At 43.3% G+C, this 22448-nt stretch overlaps 1 protein-coding gene across 2 annotated transcripts in view; it reads right to left on the reverse strand.

Moving 5' to 3' along the window:
• The window catches only part of ZC3H14 (zinc finger CCCH-type containing 14), a 1193127-nt gene that overhangs the window by 580886 nt on the left and 589793 nt on the right, over window positions 1–22448 (reverse strand). The window lies entirely within an intron of this gene.

Genomic DNA, 22448 nt, shown 5'->3' on the forward strand with positions numbered 1-22448 from the left:
AACGATGTGGACATCCTACAAAAGGGCCTCACTGAGACAGATGCCTGGTGTCAAAGCCATGACCTCAAGCTCAATGCCAAAAAGTGCACTGTCATCCCCTTTGGCAAAAACTCTGTACCCATGAACTACCACATAGGTGGTAGTCTACTTAACACCAAAAGATTGATAAGAGACCTTGGGACACAGGTGGAAAGTAGTCTCTCCTTTGATAATCACATCACCACAGTAGTCAGGAAATCCTTATACATGGCACACCTCATCACAAAAGGTTTCTCATCCAGGAAAAAAGAGGTCATTGTTCCCCTCTACTAGTCACTCATTAGAACCATTCTAGAGTACAACACCCCTTTTGGTATGTACCTCACAAGACATCTACAACAACTGGAAAGGCTGCAGAAATACCTCACAAAGATGATTACCGGCCTCAAACAGATGCCCTAAGCAGACCGTCTCAAAAAACTCCAGTTTTACTCGGTCGCATATTGCTTACTCAGAGGCAATCTCTGCCTAACATACAAAGCTATGTCAAACCCAGAGCTGTTGGACATGCTCCACTTAAAGAAATCCCAATCCCTCTGAGCTACACGCTCTAGGGGCCTAAACCTGGTCACCACAATAAACAGAACATGCTGGAGGGATAGATTCCTATCCCAGAGACTTCCCATACTCTGGAACAAACTATCATCTATATCAAACAAAGCTCCTCATATGCACTCTTCAAGAAAAATCTTGAAAATTGGATGGGAAATAGAAAATTCACCCCGGGGATCACTTCTGTCGCTTTGCTCGACAGTGACACAGGAAAATAATTTTCTTCGATGATGAAAGCCAGAGTACCTTTTTGGCTAGGATTATATAGGGCCAACAACCTAGTACCTACCTATGAACACAGAAACAGACACAGACACACACACACACACACACACACACACACACACACACACACACACACACACACACAGACACACACACACAGACACACACACACACACACACACACACACACACACACACACACACACACACACACAGACACACACCAACCACAGTCTCCATGCCTGCCTTTGACAGGTTTTCCCTGCAGCATTTCTTGCCAGTCCTGATCCCTGTCACAGCTGAAGTGTGATTACAGCTTGTATCTAGTATGCCTGATGACTAGTGTGACCCACCACCAACCCTGATCACTGCAATAGTGTCACTACAGTTGTGACACACTTGTAATTGCACTAGTGCCTAGTGTTTCCTCTCAACCTCAATCCCCATAATGATGTTGGTGTCATTATAGCATTTCAGTGTTGCATTATTCCTAGCTTCTAGTGTTCCCCTCCCTGATCCCTGTACCGATGATGGTGCTGTTACAATATCCTTGGCCTCTAGTGTTCTACCCATCCCTGATCCCCATTCCACAGTCATGGAAAGTCGTAATGTGGTGGTGCCAGCCATGCTGATCTACATGGCTGAGCAACTTCTTGGATCGATCAGCACGTAGACGCCTTCTTGAAAGCAGTATGGGGTGAATGAGCACATGGCTAATTAGCATGTACCTCTCCACCAGGCTATTTCATTTGTACTGCAGCATGGCCACGGAACCAGGCCTATATGGTGTTGCATATATTCGTGCAAGATTACCATGCAGCATCAAGTTAGGGATTTTTCTGAATACCAAAAGGTTACATATGACTTGTACATGAAGAGGTATATGTTATAGTAGCTTCATGAATTCTCCCCAAAGTAGTTAAACTATTTAGAAATGGTTTCCTTGGCAGCTGCATTACACTCCTTACCCAACTAAAGGAGGCAATAAGGGTACATCCTGTGAGACACCCACTACTTGCAGAAAACCAAATAGGGTTCTTAAGAAATCAAAGACTGAGGCTCACAAACCTGTCAGATGTAACAACTATAAGGAGCAAGGTCTTCTAAATGAAATTGCACATCTGCTGAGCTTGAAGGCTTTCAAAGCAGATGGGTGAGTATCACTATTCTTCCTAAACTGCTCGTATACTCAGTTTCAAGGTCAATGACAGTGCCTCAAACAATCTGATGTGTGACATCAGAGGAGTTGAATAAAATGAAACAGGCAGGTTTTTTTTTTTTTGTTCCAAGTTCAGAAAAAAGTTAAGTAATTTAATCCTGAATAGCATGAGGCTAATTAATACTTTTGCTTCCTATGGTTATCTAAGCCAGGAAACCACTTGCTTCATGACATCCAATATTAGCTTAAAATAGACTTCATTAGATTTATAATATTTCAGAAATGTTGTGAATTACAAAAAATGTAAAATGTGACAGCTCTTTGCTAGACAATGGGCTATACACTGATGTTAGTATCAAAGGAATGTCTATAGATGCTGAATTATACTGCATATTTATGAAAGAAAAAGTACAGTTGTGTACACTTACCATAAATGTAGATGTTTGAGTGTGTTCACTGTTGCAGTCCTGAATTCCTGACTTACAATATTTCCTGTCTTGGAAGCCCTCGGTCGGCCCGACTACCAGAGTAAAAAAATCCCTCTTCCCTGAGCTGGTGGACACCCTACCCTGACAACAGGTCAGTTGGGTATAAAGGCAGCCAGCCAATGCCATGATATAAGTTTGTTCTTGCCCATAGAATTTATGGATGAACATTGAGCAAAGGACCAGGTTAGAGGAAAGGGGCCTGTAGGGCATCCCTGCATAAGGCCCTCTGGAAGAGGAGGACAGAGAAATAAGCTGCAACTGTAAGCAGAAAGTACAGTTGTGTACACTTACCATAAATGCAGATGTTCGAGTGTATTCACTGTTGCAGTCATTACACTTGGGTTATCCTGCTGGCAGGCTACCCTCAGTCGGCCTGAGTTCCAAAGTCTAGGTCTGGCATCGGTTGCTGTCACCTCTTCCCTGACGTCAGTGCGCCAGGGGTATAAAAGATGCAGCAGACGCCATTTTCTTCCATTTTTCTTGCCCCAGGTGCCCCCAAAAGAGTAGGCTAAAAATATGCCAATAAAACATGTATGCACCAAAATATATGTTATACCTTCATCTACAAGCAAATACACCACAGAGGTTGTATAGATTAGAGAAGTGCAGATAAGGTCCAGCAAAGATAAGGGGGGGTGGTGGGTGGGTAACCTGGACTGCAACAGTGAATACACTCAAACATCTACATTTATGGTAAGTGTACACAACTGTACTATGTTCTTCGTGTTTCACTGTTGCAATCATTACACTTGGGTTGAATCCCAAAGCTATGGTTGGGAGGCTGGAGCTAAATAGTATTAAGTGCGGCTATGAGGCCCTGCAAAACTGCAGTGGCAAAGCCTGCCCTGGATTTAGAGTAGAGTGGTAAATGATAGTGCTTTGTAAAGGTGTGCACTGAACTCGAGGTAGCAGCCTCTAAAATGTCTTTGGTTGGTACTCCCCTGTGGAAGGCTGCTGAAGTGGCTGCTGCTCTGGTTGAATGTGGACTAATGCCCTTAGGCACTGGCTTGCCATGTTGTGAATAGCAGAAAAGAATGCAGTGGCCTATCCACTTTGAAATAGTCTGCTTAGAGACAGCCTTTCCTTGTGATCCTGCAGCATATGCCACTAGTAGTTGTTCAGTCTTCCTGAAAGCTTTGGTTCTGTTTAAGTAGAAGCATAGCTGTCTGTGTATGTCCAAAGAATGCAGAATTCTCTCCCCCTTATTTTGTGGGTTTGGATAAAAAGTAGGCAGATGAATAGTTTGGTTAAGGGCCACACTGGACACTACCTTAGGCATAAATGTCGGGTTGGTCCTCAGAGAAATCCTGTCTGGATAAAAAATGATAAAAGGTTCCACAGCCATGAGTGCCTGTAGCTCTGAGACTTGTCTTGCAGAGATTATTGCTAGGAGCAGAGCTGTTTTCCAAGATAAAAATTTCATATCAGCTGTAGCGGCTGGCTCAAAGGGAAGCAGTGTGAGTTTTTCCAAGACAAAATTGAGGTCCCATGCAGGTATTGGTGCTCTCCTTGGAGGTCTTATGTTTTTGGCCCCTCTGAGGTACTGCCTAAGCAATGGATGTGAAAAAATAGGTGGATCTGTATTGTAATGAGCTTAAATGGCAGAGGCATGGATCTTAATTGATGAGAAGGATAGGCCTTTGTCCAGCATCTCAGTTAGGTATTGTAAAATCTGATGGATATTTGGTACAAGCGTGTCAATTCCTTGTGCCTGGTATCAAGCACAGAATCTCTTCCATTTTTCTGCATAAGATTTTCTGGTGCTGGGCCTCCTGGCCTCCAAAATAACATCCATAACCGCTTTAGAGAGAGGTGTATTTGGAATGGTTACACTATCCGCCATGCAGCTAGATTTAGGGCTCTGAGCTGGCTGTGCAGGATCTGATTGTTTTGTTGGGTCAGTAAATGAGGAATATGAGGCAATGTCCAGGCTGGGCCTTGAGACAAGCTCCTTGAGAGTGAGTTTTTCCAAAACATAATTGAGGTCCCATGCAGGTATTGGTGATCTCTTTGGAGGCCTTAAGTTTTTGGCTCCTCTGAGGTACTGCCTTAAAAAAAGAATGAGAAAAGATTGGTGGCTCTGTATTGTAATGAGCCGAAATGGCAGAGGCATGAATTTTAATTGATGAAAAAGATAGGCCTTTGTCCAGCATCTCAGTTAAGTATTGCAAAATCCGAGGAATATTTGGTACTGCTGTGTCAATTCCTTGAGCCTGGGTCCAGGCACAGAATCTCTTCATTTTCCAGCATAAGGTTTTCTAGTACTAGGCCTCCAGGCCTCCAAAATGACATCCATCACCGCTTTAGTGAGAGGTGTGTTTTGTATGACTACATTATCCGCCATGCTGCCAGATTTAAGGTCTTGAGTTGGCTGTGCAGGATCTGATTGTTTTGTTGGGACAGTACATGAGGTATTTGAGGCAAAGTCCAGGCTGGGCATTGAGACAAGTTCCTTAGGATTGGATACCAGTACTAACGGGGCCAGTATGGAGCAATCAGTATCATTTCTGGTTTCTCCTGTCTGACCTGTAGGAGTACTTTAGGGAGGAGAGGTAGTGGAGGAAAGGCATATACTATTACGTTTTTCCAGCTGAAAGATAGGGCATCCATTTTCCATGATTGTCTGTGATAAGTCCTTGTACAGAATCTCTTTAGTTGGCAGTTGTGAGGAGAGGCAAACAGGTCTATGTCCGGGCATCCCCATTTCCTTGTTATCATGTTGAAGACTTGTGGATCCAGTTTCCACTCGTGGGGATCCATGAGGTTTCTGCTTAGTTCGTCTGCTGGAATATTTATCTTTTCTGGCAGGAATTGTGCCTGCAGATGTACTTGGTAAGTCAATGCTGTGTCTCACAAAGTCATGGCTAGTCTGCAGAGGGGGTAAGAATGAGTGCCTCCCTGCTTGTTTATATACCACATGACCATGGTATTGTCTATCTTTATCAGTAGTTGTCCTGGATGAAGTAGGTCCTTGAAGGCTGTCAGGGCATTCTGAACAGCTAGCATCTCTTTTTGATTGATATGTAGATGCATTTGGTTTGCGGACCATGTGCCTTGAATACATCTTCCTAACATGTGGGCCCCCCGGGCATAATCTGATGCATCCGTTGTTAATGTCTGCCAGGCTGGGGGTAAGGTGAATGGCTGTCCCTTGCTCTGGTGACAGGCCTTCGCCCACCATCGAAACTCCTGTTGCAGGCAGGGAATGAGAGTAATTATTGTTTCCAGGCTGTGGCAATGCTGAGTCCCAACACTTTTTAGGTACCATTGAAGTTTCCTCATATGCAGTCTTGCATATGGAATTAGTAGAATGCAGGATGCCATGAAGCTCAAAGCCTGCAGAATTTTTCTTGCAGATAACTGGGCCTTTGTTGCCAACAGTTTGAAATAAGTAGTCAGTTGCCTTCATTTGTCTGGCGTGAAATAAGCCATCTGGGCAGTTGTATTTACGCTTGCACCCAGGAATATTATCTCTTGAGAGGGTACTAGTTTTGATTTCTGTTCGCTGACTGTGTACCCTAGGCATGGTAGTAATCTCTTTAAAAATGCCAGATGCTGTTGTAGAATGTCCTTGTTCTCTGCTTGAAAGAGGCAGGCATCCAAGTAAGGATATATTTGTATTCCTCTTTGTCTGCAGAATGCAATTACTGGTGCCAGGCACTTTGTAAAGATCCTGGGTGCAGTAGATAATCCAAAGGGCAGTGCAGAGAATTGGTAGTGCATTGAGCCAGCTTTGAATCTGAGGTATCTTCTGCATATTTGTCTGACTGGGACATGCAGGTATGCCTATTTTAGGTCTAAAGTCACAAGCCAAGCCTTCTTGCCCAGCATGGGCAGAAGCTGCTGTAAAGTCAACATTTTGAATTTTGGTATATCCAGATATGTGTTTAGAATAGATAGGTCCAGTATTGGTCTCCAGCCTTTGTCCTTCCTGGGTACCAAGAACAGTCTTGAATAAAATCCTTGTCCCTGCTCTTGCTCTGGTACTTGCTGAATGGCCCTCATGTCCATGAGGGAGGAGACTTGCTTTTGTGCCTCTGCCCATTGTTTTTTTGGCAGGTCTGGCCAACCGTTTGCCTTTGGCAGGGTATGAAAGTGAAACTTGTAGCCCTGTGACACTATGTCTAAGACCCATTTGTCCTGGGTTATTATGTGCCAATTTTGAGAAAAAAGTGCTAGTTTTCCCCTTAAAGGTGTTGCCAGAAGATAAGTGCTTGGCGCAGGCAGGGGGAAGTCATTGGGACTGTTTCCTGTAAGGCTGTGATTTGTCTTCTCCATTTTTGGAGGTAGAAGCACCCCATTGTTTAGACCTGTACGAACCTTGGTGCTGGGATCTGCCTCTTGGGCATCTGTATCTGCCCCTTTGTGGTCTGTCTGACGCCGGAAAGGACCAATTCTTTGTAGGCCAGTGTCTGCTAAATCTTGGAGGCTGTACCTGTAAGAAATCCTTGACTGTTTGCATAGATTTAGCTTTGTCCTCCATTTTCTTTAAAACCTCTTCTGCTTTAACACCAAACAAGGTATCATGCTGTAATGGAGCATCTAATAATTTTGCTTTAACATGATCAGGTAGATTTTGTTCCTTTAAACAAGCATGCCTCCTAATGACAAAACCCGTGACAGCGGCCCTGCAGGAGGCCTCCAAAGAATTAAAACCACATTGCAAAGTATGCTTTCCAACTTGCTCAGCTGCATGCAATAAATCCTGCATTTCTTTGTTTTCTGCACATTCAGAATGTATCAACATTTTCTGTTTAAGCAGTGACATAATATATTGCTGATATTTGAGCATATGAAACTGACAATTTAAAGCCCTTATAGCCAAGGTAGCAGAAGTGCAAATCTTTTTTCCCCATCTGTCCAGAGCCCTAGAATCCCTGTTAGAGGGGGTAGAGTTTTTTGCAGTGGAAGTTTTGACCCCTTTGGGACCCTGAGAGATAGTTTCAGGATCAGCAGCAGGGTTTTTGAAAAGGAATTTATGAGAGTCAGGAACCCTGTAGTACCTGTCCGGCTTAACAGGAGTTGGAGGTAAGGAGTCAGGGGTCAGACTGGACTCTGAAAATACATCATCTACAATGTCTAACACAGGTGGAATAGCTAGGGGCCTGTGTTGTGGGAGTAGAATGAAGTCTCTGAGCCTTTCCTTAGGTTCTGAATAATCTTGGCTCGCCCAGTGGAAATGTTCCCTCATGGTATGCAAGGTTTCCCCAAAAGAGTAATCCTCAGGAGGAGAGGCTGAAGGGATAGATTCTTCAGCATCAGAATCCTCATAAGGAGGAAGAGAGTATTCCTGATCAGAACAGGAATCAAAAGATTCATATTCTGTCTCTTGCCTAGGCCTTTTATCAGGAGGGGGATGGGAACCCCTGATCAAAGTAATTAAGTCTTCGGCCATTTTGAGCATCTGTTTTTTGGGCATGGAGGCCTGACCATGAGGCTGTTGTAATTGTTTCTTTGTCTTTAAAAGTGCTTTAGTCTTTGCCTTTGTAGCTGGAGTCGCTTTAATGTATAATTGAGTAGGTCTGAAAACACCCTCAGAAGCCGATGCCTGCTCAGCGGCTCTGGAGCCATCTGAGGGAATTGTTTCTGAAGGTCCAATACCTTGAGCTTCCAGTGGCCTAGTCGACTCCACATGGGAGTCTGTAGCGGCCTGCGAGTCCAAAGTAGCGGGTGTCAGGGGCTGCGAAAGCGCCTCACTGAGAACCGGCGACTGGCTTAGAGGAAGCCTCGTCGTCGGTTTTGGACCTTGGATGCCTGTCCTTTTCTTTTTCTTTGCGTTTCTTGTGAATTCCAGTAGTCGGATGGCTATCCGACAGCATCGTGTAATTAAATCTTCTGCCAAAATAGTGAAATGCAAAATTGTACCTAAGCTTAATAGTGCGTTAGTTAAATCTAGCACAAAACCGACAACTAGCAACGTCGTGGTCAGGGCCTAGGCAAGGAATACAGTAAGAATGAAAGTCCTTATGAGGTATTTGCTTCCCACAAGAAATACAATTATTAACTTTTTCTGACATCGGTCTGGAGCAAGAAAATGGGGTACTTAGCATTTAATGAAGACTTCGGATCTGAAATTCGAACACGAAAATCTCAGGAGTTGGCCGACCGGCACTTGCGAACTGCTTCTGCTTCGGGCACCACGCGGCAAGAAAGACTGAAGACAATGGCAACGGTTGCATCTTTTATACCCCTGGTGCGCTGACGTCAGGGAATAGGCGACCGCAACCGACGCCGGACCTAGACTTTGGAACTCAGGCCGACTGAAGGTAGCCTGTCAGCAGGCTAACCCAAGTGTAATGACTGCAACAGTGAAACACGAAGAACATTGGGGGGGGTGGAGGGATCGAAAGAAGACTGCAACAGTGAATCCACTCGAACATCTACATTTATGGTAAGTGTACACAACTGTACAAACATTCTTCGTGCTTCAGTGTTGCAGTCCTGACTTAAGGTATGACTCCTAAAGCTGAGAAGATGCTGGTAGGTGTCTTAATGGATAGATGGCAGTGGCAAATCCTGCTATGGACTTGGAGAAGGCTGACAGGTGATAGTGCTTGGTAAAGGTATGCACCAATATCCAGGTAGCTGCTTCCAAAATGTCTTTGGTAGGTACTTCCCTCAGGTATGCAGTGGAGATAGGACCCACTCAACTAGGGCCACTTCTAACAGATTCAGGGTTTTTTTTTTTACCGTGGTAGGTGTAACAAAAGGAAATACAGTGGGAGATCCACTTGGAGTTTGGAGACTGGTTTTGCTTCAGAGCCCAAAGCAAAGGAAACAAACAGTTCAGAGTTTCTGAAAGTTTTAGTACTGTCAAGGTAGTAGCAACCCTGCCTGTGTACATCCAAGAAGTGAAGGATTCTTTCCCTTGGTTCTGTGGCTTAGGAAAGAAGGTAGGTAAGTGTATGAATTGGTTCTGGGGAGTCTTTGTGACCATCTTGGGTATAAAGGAAGGCTTTGTTCTGAGTGAAACTCTGCCTGGGTGGAAGATAAAAAAGGGTTCCAACTGTCATGAGGGCTTGCAACAAGTTGAGGTGATAGCCAGTAAAAGGGCAGTCTTCCAATTCAAGTATTTTAAATCAGCCAAAGTAGCTGGTTCAAAGGGGGTAAGGTAAATTTTTTTAGAACAAAGTTGAGGTCCCAAGGAGGGGTGGGCTGCATCCTGGGAGGTCTGATGTGCACCACTCCCCTATGGATATGTTTCACTAGCGGGTGAGAAAAGATAGGAGAAAGAGTAGTGATGTGGGCTGAAATGTCAGAAGCGTGCATCTTAATGGATGAGAAGGAGTGGTCTTTGTTCACCAAGATAGCCAGGTACGCCAAAATGGTTGAAATGTTGGTTGAGACAGGGTTAAGGCCTTGTTACTGACAACAAATACAGAATCTTTTCCACTTGGCAGCATATATTTTCCTACTACTGGGTCTTCTAGACTCTTTAAGGATATTAAGCACCTGACTACACAGGGAGTGCTCAGGAAAGAATTATAATGACTTATCCAGGCAGAAAGTCTGAGAGTCTGCAGGTTGGGGTGCACAAAAGTACAGTTGTGTACACTTACCTTAAATGTAGATGTTCGAGTGTATTCACTGTTGCAGTCATCAAACTTGGGTTATCTGCCTGCAGGTAGCCCTCAGTCGGCCCGAATACCAGAGACTCACTATTTCTGCATCGGTTGCTGTCGCAAAAAACAGACAGCCAACGCCATTACATCAGTTTTTCTTGCCCCCAAATGTCAGGAGCCCTCAAATAGGGAGCTAAGTTATGGTGGAAAAAACACTACCAGTAAAAAGTAAATACCATAGCCCTGTAAGGGGTGAGTAATACATTTAAAGTACAGAGAGAGAAAGAGAGAGAGGTTAGCATTGCCACCACACAGCAAGAGGTTCTCCGGTTCGATTTTCAGCTGGGGTGCCTTCTGTGCGGAGTGTGCATGTCCTCCCTGTGGTCGCGTGGGTTTCCTCCGGGTGCTCCAGTTTCCTCCCACATCCCAAAGACATGCTGTAGGTGGATTGGACACTCTAAATTGGCCCTAGGTATGAGTGTGTGTGTACATGTGCCTTCCATGGAAGGTTGGGCATCGGGCTGGCAACTCAACACTGTAAAACTCCACTGCCAATCATGAGCGGACAGGTGATCCACTGTGGCGACCCCTAACCGGGAAAAGCCGAAAGAAGAAGAAGAAGAGAGAGAGAGAGATGGAGGCTGGAGGGTGGGAAACCAGGACTGCAACAGTGAATACACTCAAACATCTACATTTATGGTAAGTGTACACAACTGTACTATGTTCTTCGTGTTTCACTGTTGCAGTCATCACACTTGGGTTGATTCCCAAAGCTGAAGAATGGGTGGAGGCAGTCAAGAAGAGATAAGGCTGGCTAGTATACCCTGCAGGACTGCTGTAGCAAAACCTGCCCTGAATTTGGAAAAGATAGGCAGGTAACAGAACTCTAGGTAGCAGCTTCCACAATATCCCTGGTAGGGACTCCCCTGAGAATTGCTGTAGAGGTAGAGGTTGCCCTGGTGGAATGTGTTCTGACCCCCTGAGGGGTTGGTTTCGCATGGTGTTTGCAACAGAAATGGATACAGTGTGTTATCCATTTGGAAATTGTTTGTTTAGATATAGCCTTGCCCTCTGCCACAGATGCAAAGCTGAGCAGTAGCTGGTCAGATTTTCTGAATGGCTTAGTCTTGTCAAGGTAGAATCTGAGCTGCCTGTGCATGTCTGAAGAGTATAGGATCCTTTCCCCTTTATTTTGAGGATTGGGAAAGAAGGTTGGCAAATGGATAGATTGGTTGAGAGCTACACTGGGCACCACTTTAGGCATAAAAGTAGGGTTAGTTCTGAGGGAGACCCTGTCAGCATGAAAAATAATGAAGGGTTCCACAGCCATAAGTGCTTGTAGCTCTGACACTCTTCTAGCTGAAGCGATGGCCAGAAGCAAGGCTGTTTTCCAAGAGAGGAATTTTAACTCTGCTGATGCTGCAGGTTCAAAGCCGGGGTGAGTGCTCTCCTTGGTGTCCTTAAATTGTTGGCCCCTCTCAGGAACTGTTTGATGAGAAGGTGAGAGAAGAGAGGTGGCTCAGTGTTGTAATGAGCCGAGCTAGCAGAAGCATGGATCTTAATGGAAGAGAAAGAAAGGCCTCTGTGAAGTAGATCTGCTAGGTAATCCAGGATTAGAGGTAAGGGGGGCAGAGCAGTGCCTGCTCCTTTGAATCCAGGAACAATACCTTTTCCACTTAACAGCATAGAATTTCCTTGTACTGGGTCTTCTGGCTTCCAGAATGACATCCAGTACCTGCTTGCTTAGGCTGGGCACTGGGGGAGAATTCAGGGAATAAGCCAGGCTGCAAGGTTCAGGGCTTGCAGTTGCGGATGCAGGATTTGTCCCTCCTGCTGAGTGAGGAGGGTTGGGATCTGAGGTAGATGCCATGGTGGCACCGTTGACAGGCTGCACAGTAGTGGGTGCCAGTGCTGGTGTGGCCAGTCTGGAGCAATCAGGATTGCCCTTGGTCTGTCCTGTCTTATCTTGAGTAGTATTGTTGAAAGAAGAGGCAGAGGGGAAAGGCATAAATTGAGAGGTTTACCCACTGGAAGGATAGGGCATCCACTTTCTATGCTCTGCTGTGTGGTGTCCTGGTGCAGAATTTGCTGATCTGGTGATTGCTGGGGGAGGCAAAAAAGTCTACCTCTGGTATCCCCCATTTCTGGGTTAACAAGCTGAAAGTGCTGGGATTTAATTGCCACTCGTGTGGATCTAGGAGATTTTTGTTCAAGTCATCTGCCAGAGAGTTTTGTTTGCCTGGAAGGAATTGAGCTTGCAGATGGATCTGCATGTCCAATGCCGTTGTTCCACAGTGTCTAAGAGTGGGTTCCCCCTGCTTGGTGATGTACCACATAACTGTGGTGTTGTCTGTTTTTATTAGCAGGGGTCCAGGTGAGAGAAGGGTTCTGAAAGCTGCAGAGCATGCCGAACACCTAACATCTCTTTTTGGTTGATCTGCAGATTAATTTGACTTGGGCTCCAGTGGCCCTGAATGCACTTGTCTCCCAGATGTGCCACCCAGGCATAGTCTGATGCATCTGTGGTTAGGTTCTGGGTGGCATGGGGTTGTGTAAAGGGAAGCCCCTTGTTGTGGTCGCATGCTGCTGCCCACCAAAGAAACTCTTATTTTTCTGGAGTAAGAAATGCCATCTGGGAGGCTGTGTCCAAGCTTGCTCCCAGGAAAACAATCTTTTGACTGGGTACTAGTTTTGATTTCTTTCCGTTGACAGTGTACCCCAGGGAGGTTAGAAGGTTCTTTAAAAACGTCAGGTGCTGCATCAGCTTTTCCTGACTGTCTGCCTGAATCAAACAATCGTCCAAGTAAGGGTATATTTATTTTATTTTATTTATTTTACATTTGTTGACTGGGCTAGTCCAACTGGATATATGTCCATTTTCAGTAGAGGCCCGAGGAGAAAAGCTCCAAAGACAGATATATTATAACAAAATGTATAAGGTTACAAATACAAAACAGTGTTTGTAAGGTTACAATCAAGTTAACATAGCAGTAGATACAAACATTTTACAGTTTATTACAAGACAAATATTTACAATAATATGGGACAAGATTTTCTCATGAGGTAGATTAAACTTAAGGTTTACAATTTCCTGAGAACGGTTACATAAGAGTATTGATAATATGTTGATCAAGATATCCATGTGAGGTAGAACATCACTAAAGCGAGTTTGCTATTCTTCTAAAGTTTGCAGAAAGATCATTAAATTATAATTAGAGAGGAGTTAGGAGAAACTTAGTCGATGAGGTAGTAGTTTAGTCAGGGTTAGTGCAAGGGCATAGCCAGTGTGTTCTAAGGTATATTTTGAGTTTTTGTTTGAAGTGGGGTAGGGAAGGAAGTGATATAAGATTCACTAGGTAGAAGATTCCAGTATTTCTCAGTTGTGTTAGAGAAAAGAGAGTTTCCTGCCATATTGTTAGACTTACTAAGTAGTGGTTTGTTAGCAGAGCATAAGGTATTAAGATTTTTATATGGAGTAATGAGGTTTGAGAGTATAGGAGTGCTGTTGGGTTGGTTGAGGATCTTATGAACGATGGTTAGTTGGTTAAAATAAGGCTGATTTTGCAGTTCAAGCCATCCTAGTTGTTTTAGATTCTGGCAGTGATGAGTTCTAAAGCGATTACCACTAGAAAATCTGGCAATGTTGTTGTAAGATGTAGTGAGTTTAAGAAGATTCTTCTTGGATAGGTTAGTGTAAATTGGTGAGGCATAGAGGAGTGTTGAGATTAGATGAGAGTGGGCAATAGTAGTTCTGGCTGTTGGAGTGAGAAAATATTTGATCCTGTATAGGGAGCCCATTTTTCTGTTGACTGAGAGTTTCTTTGTCTGCAATAGGCAATGGCTGGAGCCAGGCATTTTGTGAAGACTCTGGGAGCAGTGGATAAGCCAAAGGTAAGTGCAGAGAACTGATAATGTATAGATCCTGCCCTGAAACATAGATATTTCCTGCATGATTCCTTGATAGGGATGTGCAGATAGGCTTCTTTTAGGTCTAGGGTGACTAATCAAGCCTCTTTGCACAGCATAGGAAGAAGCTACTGAAGGGTAAGCATTTTGAATTTTGGTACCACCAGGAAGGTGTTTAGAATGGAAAGATTTGGGATTGGGCGCCAAGTGCCCTCTATACTGGGTACCACGAAAAGTCTGGAATAAAACCCTTGACCTATCTGTTCTGCAGCAACAGGTCAAACTGCCCTTATGGAGAGCAGGGATTGAACTTGGTTTTGTGCCTCTGCCCACTGGTTTGGAGGAAGGTCTGGGAACCCTTTCGGGGTTGGCAGTGTTGTTGTTGTGTCTTTCGGCTTTTCCCAGTTAGGGGTCGCCACAGCGGAACTCCGGTCCGCTAATGACTGGCACTAGATTTTTACGTGCAGAGTTGCCGGCCCTAACGCACAACCTTCAACGAAGGTACGCCCATTCACGCATGTCTCCACACTGAAGACGCTCTAGCTGAGAATCGAACAGGACAACGTCTTACTGTGAGGTGACAACGCTACCACAGCACCACCCCCTGGGATACAATGTTGAGGACCCATCGGACTTTGGTGATGGAGGTCCCGTGTTTTGCATGGTGGGCAAGTTTTCCTCCTAGGGGCATGAGCAATTGGGCAGAGGTGACGAGTGGGGTTGACAAGTCATTGTGAATTCTTTCCATAAGGGGGTGGCTTAGCACTCCCTTTTTTAGAAGTGGAGGTACTCCATTGCTTAGATCTCTGCATACCCTGAGACTGTAAACGGTGGGTCTGTTTCCCCTGGGTCTAGTTTGATACGGCCTTGAGGGGGCAGGAAAGGACCAATGTTTTGAGGGGCAATGCCTACTGAATTGTAGGAGGCTGCACCTGCAAAAAATCTTTGACTGTCTGCATAGACTCAGCTTTTTCTTCCATCTTTTTTAGAACCTCTTCTACTTTGGTGCCAAACAAACTGTCTTTATTCAAAGGAGCGTCTAGTAGTTTTGATTTGACATGGTCTGGCAAGGTCTGTTTCTTAAGCCAAGCATACCTTCTCAGTAAAGAACCAGTGACTGCTGCCCTGCAAGATGCTTCTAGGGCGTCAAACCCACATTGCAAGGTATGCTTGCTGACTTGGCTTGCAGAATGCACAAGCTCCTGTAATTCTTTATTTTCTGCACAGTCTGTTGTTTGTCTTTTCGTGAGTACATAACTTTATTATATGATGTTGTCCTTTTCATTCTTCAACGTATAGGACAAAATCCCCAGCTACATAAATCTTGGGTGGCCCTTGTGGAAGGATATTACAGGAGAACTGCTGAACCAAAAGCAGTTCTGCTTCTGGAAATTATGTCCAATTTGCAATGGGTAATTAAGGCATGTTCATTACACCAGGTGTTTGATGCACAAATATCATCAATGAAAGTTTTAGACCAAAAGGCAGGTGAGGTAGCAATGGATCTGGTTGAATAAGCCTTAGGTGGTTTTGGCAGGGAGAGACCTTGTTGGGAATATATCCAGGAAATGCCATTAGTTACCCATTTGGTCAATGTAACTTTAGAAATTGGAAAACCCAGCCTACTAGGTGTAAAACAGACAAACAGATGGTTTGTTTTTCTGAATCTTTGGTTCTGTGTAAATAGAAATCTAGCTTTCTATGCATATCTAAAATATGTAACACATTCTCCTTTGTTCAAAAATTCAGAAAAGAAGACTGATAAATGAACGGTTTGATTAATGTTTGATTCAGAAGCCACTTTTAGTAGGAAAAAAGGACTGGTTCATAAAGTAACTCTGGGCTTTGGATGAAAGAATCTGGAGTTCAGAAATCCTTTCTGCAGATGTAATAGCAACTAAAAAAGCTATTTTCCAGACAGAAAGTTTTAATCAATTTTTGCTGAAGGTTCAAAGGGTTGTTGAGTTAAGCATTCAAAGTACTACTGTTAAATCCCCAAGGAGGTGACGGATCTTTACTGGAGGTCTGAGCAAGAAGGTGGCCTTTAGGAAAGCCTTGCACACCTTGGAAGCAACCAAGCAAGACGCATTGTCTCATGAGTGAAAACTTGATATGGCTGCCAACTGCACTTTGACTGTGTCAAAACTACCACCTTATTTAAAAAGAGAAGCTAAAAACTCCAACACTGAAGAAATATGGGCAGTAAAATGATCAATGTCATTTCCCAAGGCCCAAATCTAAAATCTTTTCCATTTACTCTTGTAAATCCTCTTAGTGAAATCTTTCTGTGAGGACAAAGGTATATGACGAACTGGGAAAGAAAGCCAGGGCTGTCTAGCTATTAATGAAACTGGATAAACCATGCGGTTAGTTTGAGGACTGGGATATTTGTATGTTTTATCCCCGAGGGATGTGAAAGAGGTCTAGACAGGTAGACAGGGGTCCAGTATCCAAGGAAGATAATGAACATGAGGCAAAAGGAAGGGGAACCACACCTGGCAAGGCCCAAAGGGAGCAATGAAGATAACCAAGCTTTTCAACCACCTGGCTTTCTATAAGAATTTTGGAATCAAAGGTACTGGGGGATAGGCGTAAAGTACACCAGAGGGGCAAACATGGACTACAGCAGCTCTCAGTGACTCCCCCTAAGGGGGAAACAAGGCAAAGTACCTGATGCATTTGTTGTTGTGGGAAGAAGCAAAAACATTGGCCCCAATGACAGAAAATGATCTCCACCACTGACTGAAACCACTCATGTCAGAATGGACCTGCTGAGTTTGTCCACTGGTACAATGGATTTTCCCAGAATGTGCACTGCCACTAGAAAGCAGTTGGAGAAGATTTCCCACTGCCACATTCTCATAGCTTCTCGACATAGGGGGTAGATCAAGTTCTCCTAGTTTGTTGATGTACCAGACCATAGACGTAGGTTTGAATCACAATAGTCTCCAGAGGGAGAATACATTGAAATGCCTGCAATTATAGTAGGAATGCTCTCATCTCTAGGACTTTGCTGTGTGAATTTGTCTCTTGGGGGGAGCACGTGCCTTGGACAGTCCTTTCCAAGAAATGTCCCCCACCCCAACTGAGGAGAGTCTGCAGTCACCATGGCCACTGGGGGAGATAGAACAAAGGGGCGATCTATGTAAATGTCGTTTAACCTGATCCACCAGCGAAGATGGTTTCTGCATACCAGAGTAAGTCTGACTGGAAAGGATAGAGGTTGTCATAACTGAACAGCTACACTCCACTGAAGAACATGCATATAGTAACATACTAATGGGCTAATACTACAGACGTTGCCGTGAAACCTAGGGCCTGAAGGACAAGTCTGGCAGGAGGAGTGGGATGAGAAAGAATTTTTTAACCTGAGACTTGATTATGCCTATACAATGAAGAGGCAGAGAAGCAATCTGACTTACTATGTTTAAATGACCACCAATGAACTCCAGACTCTATGCCAGTAGCAGTTTGGATTTGGAAATGTTGACTGTAATGCCTAGTGTTTGGCAAATTTGGAGCAAATAGTCACTGGACTGTTCTACGTGATGCCTGGTTGGTGTGGTGAGGAGCCAGTCATCTAAGTATGGAAACACTCAGAATCCTTGCAGTCTCAGGTGAGCTGCTACCACTGCCATACACTTTGTAAAAACCCCAGGGGCTGTGGTGAGTCTAAAGGGCAGGGCTCTGAACTGATAGTGTTTGGCTGCCAATTGAAAACGCAAGTGTCTTCAGGACTGTCTGTTTATTTTGATGTGATAGCACGTGTCATGAAGATCAAATGAGCACATCCAATCATCCTGGTGTAAAAGAGGTAGAATGGACTGAACCGTGACCATGCAGAAGTTTGATTTCCTTACATACTGGTTCAGATTGCTTAGGTCCAAAATTGGTCTTGGGTCCCTTGTCTTTTCTGGCACTAAAAAGAACCTTGAGTAAGTCCTGAATCTTCTCTGGGTCTGGTGGGATCTCCTGGATACGCTTATGTCCAGCAGCTTCTGAATCTCTTGAACTGCAGCTTCTCTGACTGTGTGGAACATAAAGAAGGTTCTTCTTTTGGAAGTGGCTATCAGGGAAAATGGTGTAAAGCAACCTATGGATATTATTTTTGCACCCAAGAATCTTTTGTTATAACAGACCAGGCACCTGGGTGCAAGGACAAGCAGAGGCGAGCATTCAGACAGCCCTTCAGCAGCGCTGAAAGGGTCTATCTGGAAAGGAATCTTGGAAACCCAGGTTTTGTGAGCCTCCTCTGCTGCAAGTATGGCATCTTCTATTTGAACTCCTTCCTCCGTCTCTGAAGGACTTGTCAACATGTGAATCCTGGAAAGATCCCTGGGATTTATGGAACCATATTTTCTTGCCTCTTCTTTGATGCCTTAAAAAGGATCATTGAGGAGTAGAAAAGCAAATCCCTAAGGCAGACAGGGTCTTTACTTCCTGTTCACTGCAGGAAAGCGTTTCTTTCACAGAAAGGCCAAACAAGAATGTTCTATCAAAAGAATCATTGATGAAAGAAGACTTGAAAGGCTCCACAAAATCACAAAACCGCATCCAGGAATGTCTCCTTACAGCAATGCCTGAACCAGCAGCCTGTGAGGTACCTTCTGCTATGCTAGAAACTGACTTCATGGATGCACTTGAAATAGATAACAGAGTGGCCAGCTGTGAGAATGATCTTTTACAATCCTCTGCAGGCATGGACAGATTTTGATAGTTAATTGGTGAAATTCCTCTGCAGTCATGTAATGTGTGCCAAATAATTCAGGGACCTCAATGCAAAGGTTGCAGAAACAAATATGTGCTTTCCAAGCATATATAACACCCTGGACTATCTGTTAAGGGGATGAACATGGAAGCTCTGTCTGCTAGCTCCTTCTTAGTGGCTGCCATCACAACACTGCATCAAGAGGCACTCCTTTGCTCCAATGAAGTTTACCTTTTGGAGGAGCTAAAATTTTGTCTTGATGAAGTGGGATTGGTTCAACAGAATCCAGTTCCTTCCATGATAGTGAGAGACTAGGTCAAAAAGCTTATTGGCCAGGGGAGTCAGCCAAGACATAGATGAATCATCACCAAAAGCTTCCAGAAATACTGGCTCCTCAGGAGAAGGACTACCTGAGGACCAAACACCTTTCTGTTTATGGATCTCCAAAATGTCTCCAAATGAGACATCATCAGGTGGTGATCTGGGAGACCCTTCCCCTTTACAGAAATCAGTATCTTTTGGTGAGAGATTCCAAGGGGGAATCTATGTGCCTCCTTTTACATGTCCTCTTACAATGAATCTCCTTAGCAGGATGGTCTGTCGAGGTGTTCAAAGGAAGGGGTACTTCCTCTTTGGGAACTGTCTGGATGCTAGTTGGTACTGGTTGTCCCTGTGGAGTAGGTCTGATGGGATCAGAGCTCAGAACGACAGGGGGAAAAGTGTAGGATCCAAGGATGTTTGAGAGACTCCAGCTGAGGAGAAATAGGGTCGATAAACTCGGGTGAGTGAGTTCTCAGACTATGAAATGTACCAGAAATTAGATCCAATGGTTTTGGATCCATAGGTTGAGCAGTAGAACTTCCTGAAATGCCTAGTGGGTCCGAAGTTTTTCTCTTTGTACCCATTAAATGATCCAAGTTTTTTTAGTGGAGGCTCCACGAGGATAATGAAGTCTTGAGGACTTAGGCGGAGACCATTTTCTATGTTCCAACACAGCCTTAAACAATTTGCTGGGGGTGTGAGTCCCACAGGAAAAAGAAGAGGAAGGAAGTAACAATCCTTTGAGGACTAACTTATTCCTCCTGTCAGTAATAGCCCTCGAGTTAAACACAGCATAAATGGTACAGTTTGTATCTAGATGTGCTACCCCTAAACAATAAATGCACTACCTGTGGGCATCTGATTTTGGAATTTTGTGCCCACAGGAAGTGCATATTTTAAACACATAAATATATATGTTTATATAGTGGAAGACTACCAACAATGGTAGTGGAAGAATACCCTGCTAATCTGGGTAAGAAAGGGGATACAGAAAGGAAGATAAAGAAAAAGTGCCAACAATGATACGTAAGAAATTACCTCACTGAGGTTGAAAAGCTAATGATAAAGAAAGGAAATACAGCAGAAAATTTTTAGGTTATGAAAAAAATTATTAAATAGGTAAATAAGTAGAGAGAGAGAGGTTTCTGAAGGTAAACACTTGCAGCACACTTAGAAAAGCTTGTACAGTGCTCAGAGAGAGGATCTACGTCCATGTGAGATGGTGGCAAACGAGATCTGAGGTACTGAGGTGGACTAGGGCATTATGTGTAGAGAGGAGCTTGAGATCTGTATCCAAAGTCTGAATGCAGCGGAGTCAGATCTGAGGTCAGATCCATAACCCACATGTTGAGGAAGAATGAATTCGACATCAGATCATGTACTTTGCTTGCCAAAGTACTACTTTTATACTCAAACAAAGGGTTATATCTCTGTAAGTGTGCAAGATAGACTCAAGGTAATCAGTAAGAAAATGATTCACCGGTTCAACAGCTTTCCAATGATGTAAGACATGAGGGGATAGCATTCTACTGTTTTGTGGTTTGCTGAATCTGTGCACATAACGCATATAATATTTTCACAATATTTCAAAACAATATTAATCTACAAAACCATTTATGTTAGACGGCAATTATTAGTGGCATCACTGTGTTCCTTAATATTTTGTATAATATGGCACCATTTGCTTACATGTAGGTCACACAGCATATTTGAAATTAATGCAGTTATGAAAATACAGATAATAGTTATAACTGCTTTAGGAAAAAGCATTTATATAATCAGAATTTCTTCACGTTACCCACCCTATATAATCAGATTTTCTTCACATTACTCACCATGTTTTAATGTAATATTTTTACTGGCACATACTTGAATATACAACAATGTAGGATCACACTATTTGCTGTATTACTAATATACACATAGAACTAGGTCATATTTTTCTTAATTTTTTGCAATCACTCCTTAATAACTACAGCATTGCAAGTCCCATGTTGACCATTTCACTAGCATTCTTAGCAAATCATATCAGCTTGCAGATGCCACTTTACTGCCATAGTTTTGTGCGTCTACCTTTACCAGGACTTCAAAAAGTAAATCTCCTGTGAAGAGGAGTATATTCTTATAGGATACACAAGAACTCTGCTTTCCTGACAATTGTACTCTTACAGGAAGCAATGAGTTAAATGTCTTCCCTAAGATGAAAAGTCATTGCTACAGGATGGAGAAAAAATTATAAGTACTTATTTGCCTGCAGTAAAATTCCTAGTCACCAGGAATAAAACATGTTCTGTACCACAAACATTTGTCTATCTGTGTATTTCATCTTAATGAGTATGAAATTTGCTGAAGTCTTGTACAATATCTCAGAAAGTAAATACTGTGGCTAAGTATACTTACTATGAAATTACAACACTATAACAGGAAATCAGAATATCAGGATTTTATCCCATCTACCTTGCATTCATTCTGGTCAGAGTTTTAAAGAGCAGCCCATTATTCCCTATATGAAGGTTAATGAAGAACCCATTCTGGCATTCTGTGGAACCTTCTAGATGCATAAGGCATTGTTATAAACCAGCATTGTTAGGCAATTTCATGCATTCTTTCAGAAATACAGCTTGCAAAGGGAAATTAAATAGTGCTGGTGGTGGTAAATTTTTATCCTTAAAAAATTACCACGTATTGAAATACAAACAAAAGAACTAACTGTAAAAAGGTAAAAAATAACAGTTTTAAGTAATTAAATGCAATCCATAAGGTGATGGAGGGAGAATATTTTTACTGTTATAGTGACTATTTCTTAACACAACTGCACAATCTTCTTTGCTGAAGTACACTGTAGCAGTAAACTATAACATACAGACATATTCCAAAGCTATACTCATATACTGAATAGAGGTGACCAGAGTTACAAGATACCCTGCAATAGACCCAATCCCAAAGCCTATCCTGTCCTTGAATGTCCGCTCAATTTGCAATGTTTAGCAACGGTGCAAACAGTAGACCATATGGCAGCTTCTAATATGCCTTATGCTGTAGAAATTCTCAAACATGGTCACAAATACCTACTTCTGTTGAGTGCCCTATCACAGTGGTGGACTAAGCTGAGGTTCCTCCTATCAGGATGGGTGAGCTGGAGTCATATGCTTACCCACATCCTCTGTGCAGCAGTTCCTTAAGCAAGTAAACTGCTAATCAGATTTATTTTGTTAGTATCACATTTAAGACTTTATCCCTTTGCACAATGAAGCCACTTGTTTGTCCACTTGCAAAAGTCACATCATACAGTACATGGTGAACTAGCATATGACCTCTTTCAAGCTCAACTGATTACTCATAGATGGTCCAAGACTGTGGCTATAATACTTCTGAATACCATCGATGCTGAAAGAAATACATTTAAGGAAAATGATGCAGTTCTAGTTTGAAAGAATGAGATAGTATTTCACTTTAACTTGTCTATGACATATAATCACCCAAGATTC

This window comes from Protopterus annectens, chromosome 6.part0 (genome assembly GCF_019279795.1).
Source record: "Protopterus annectens isolate FY-2018-M chromosome 6.part0, PAN1.0, whole genome shotgun sequence".
NCBI classification, from domain to species: Eukaryota; Metazoa; Chordata; order Ceratodontiformes; family Protopteridae; genus Protopterus; species Protopterus annectens.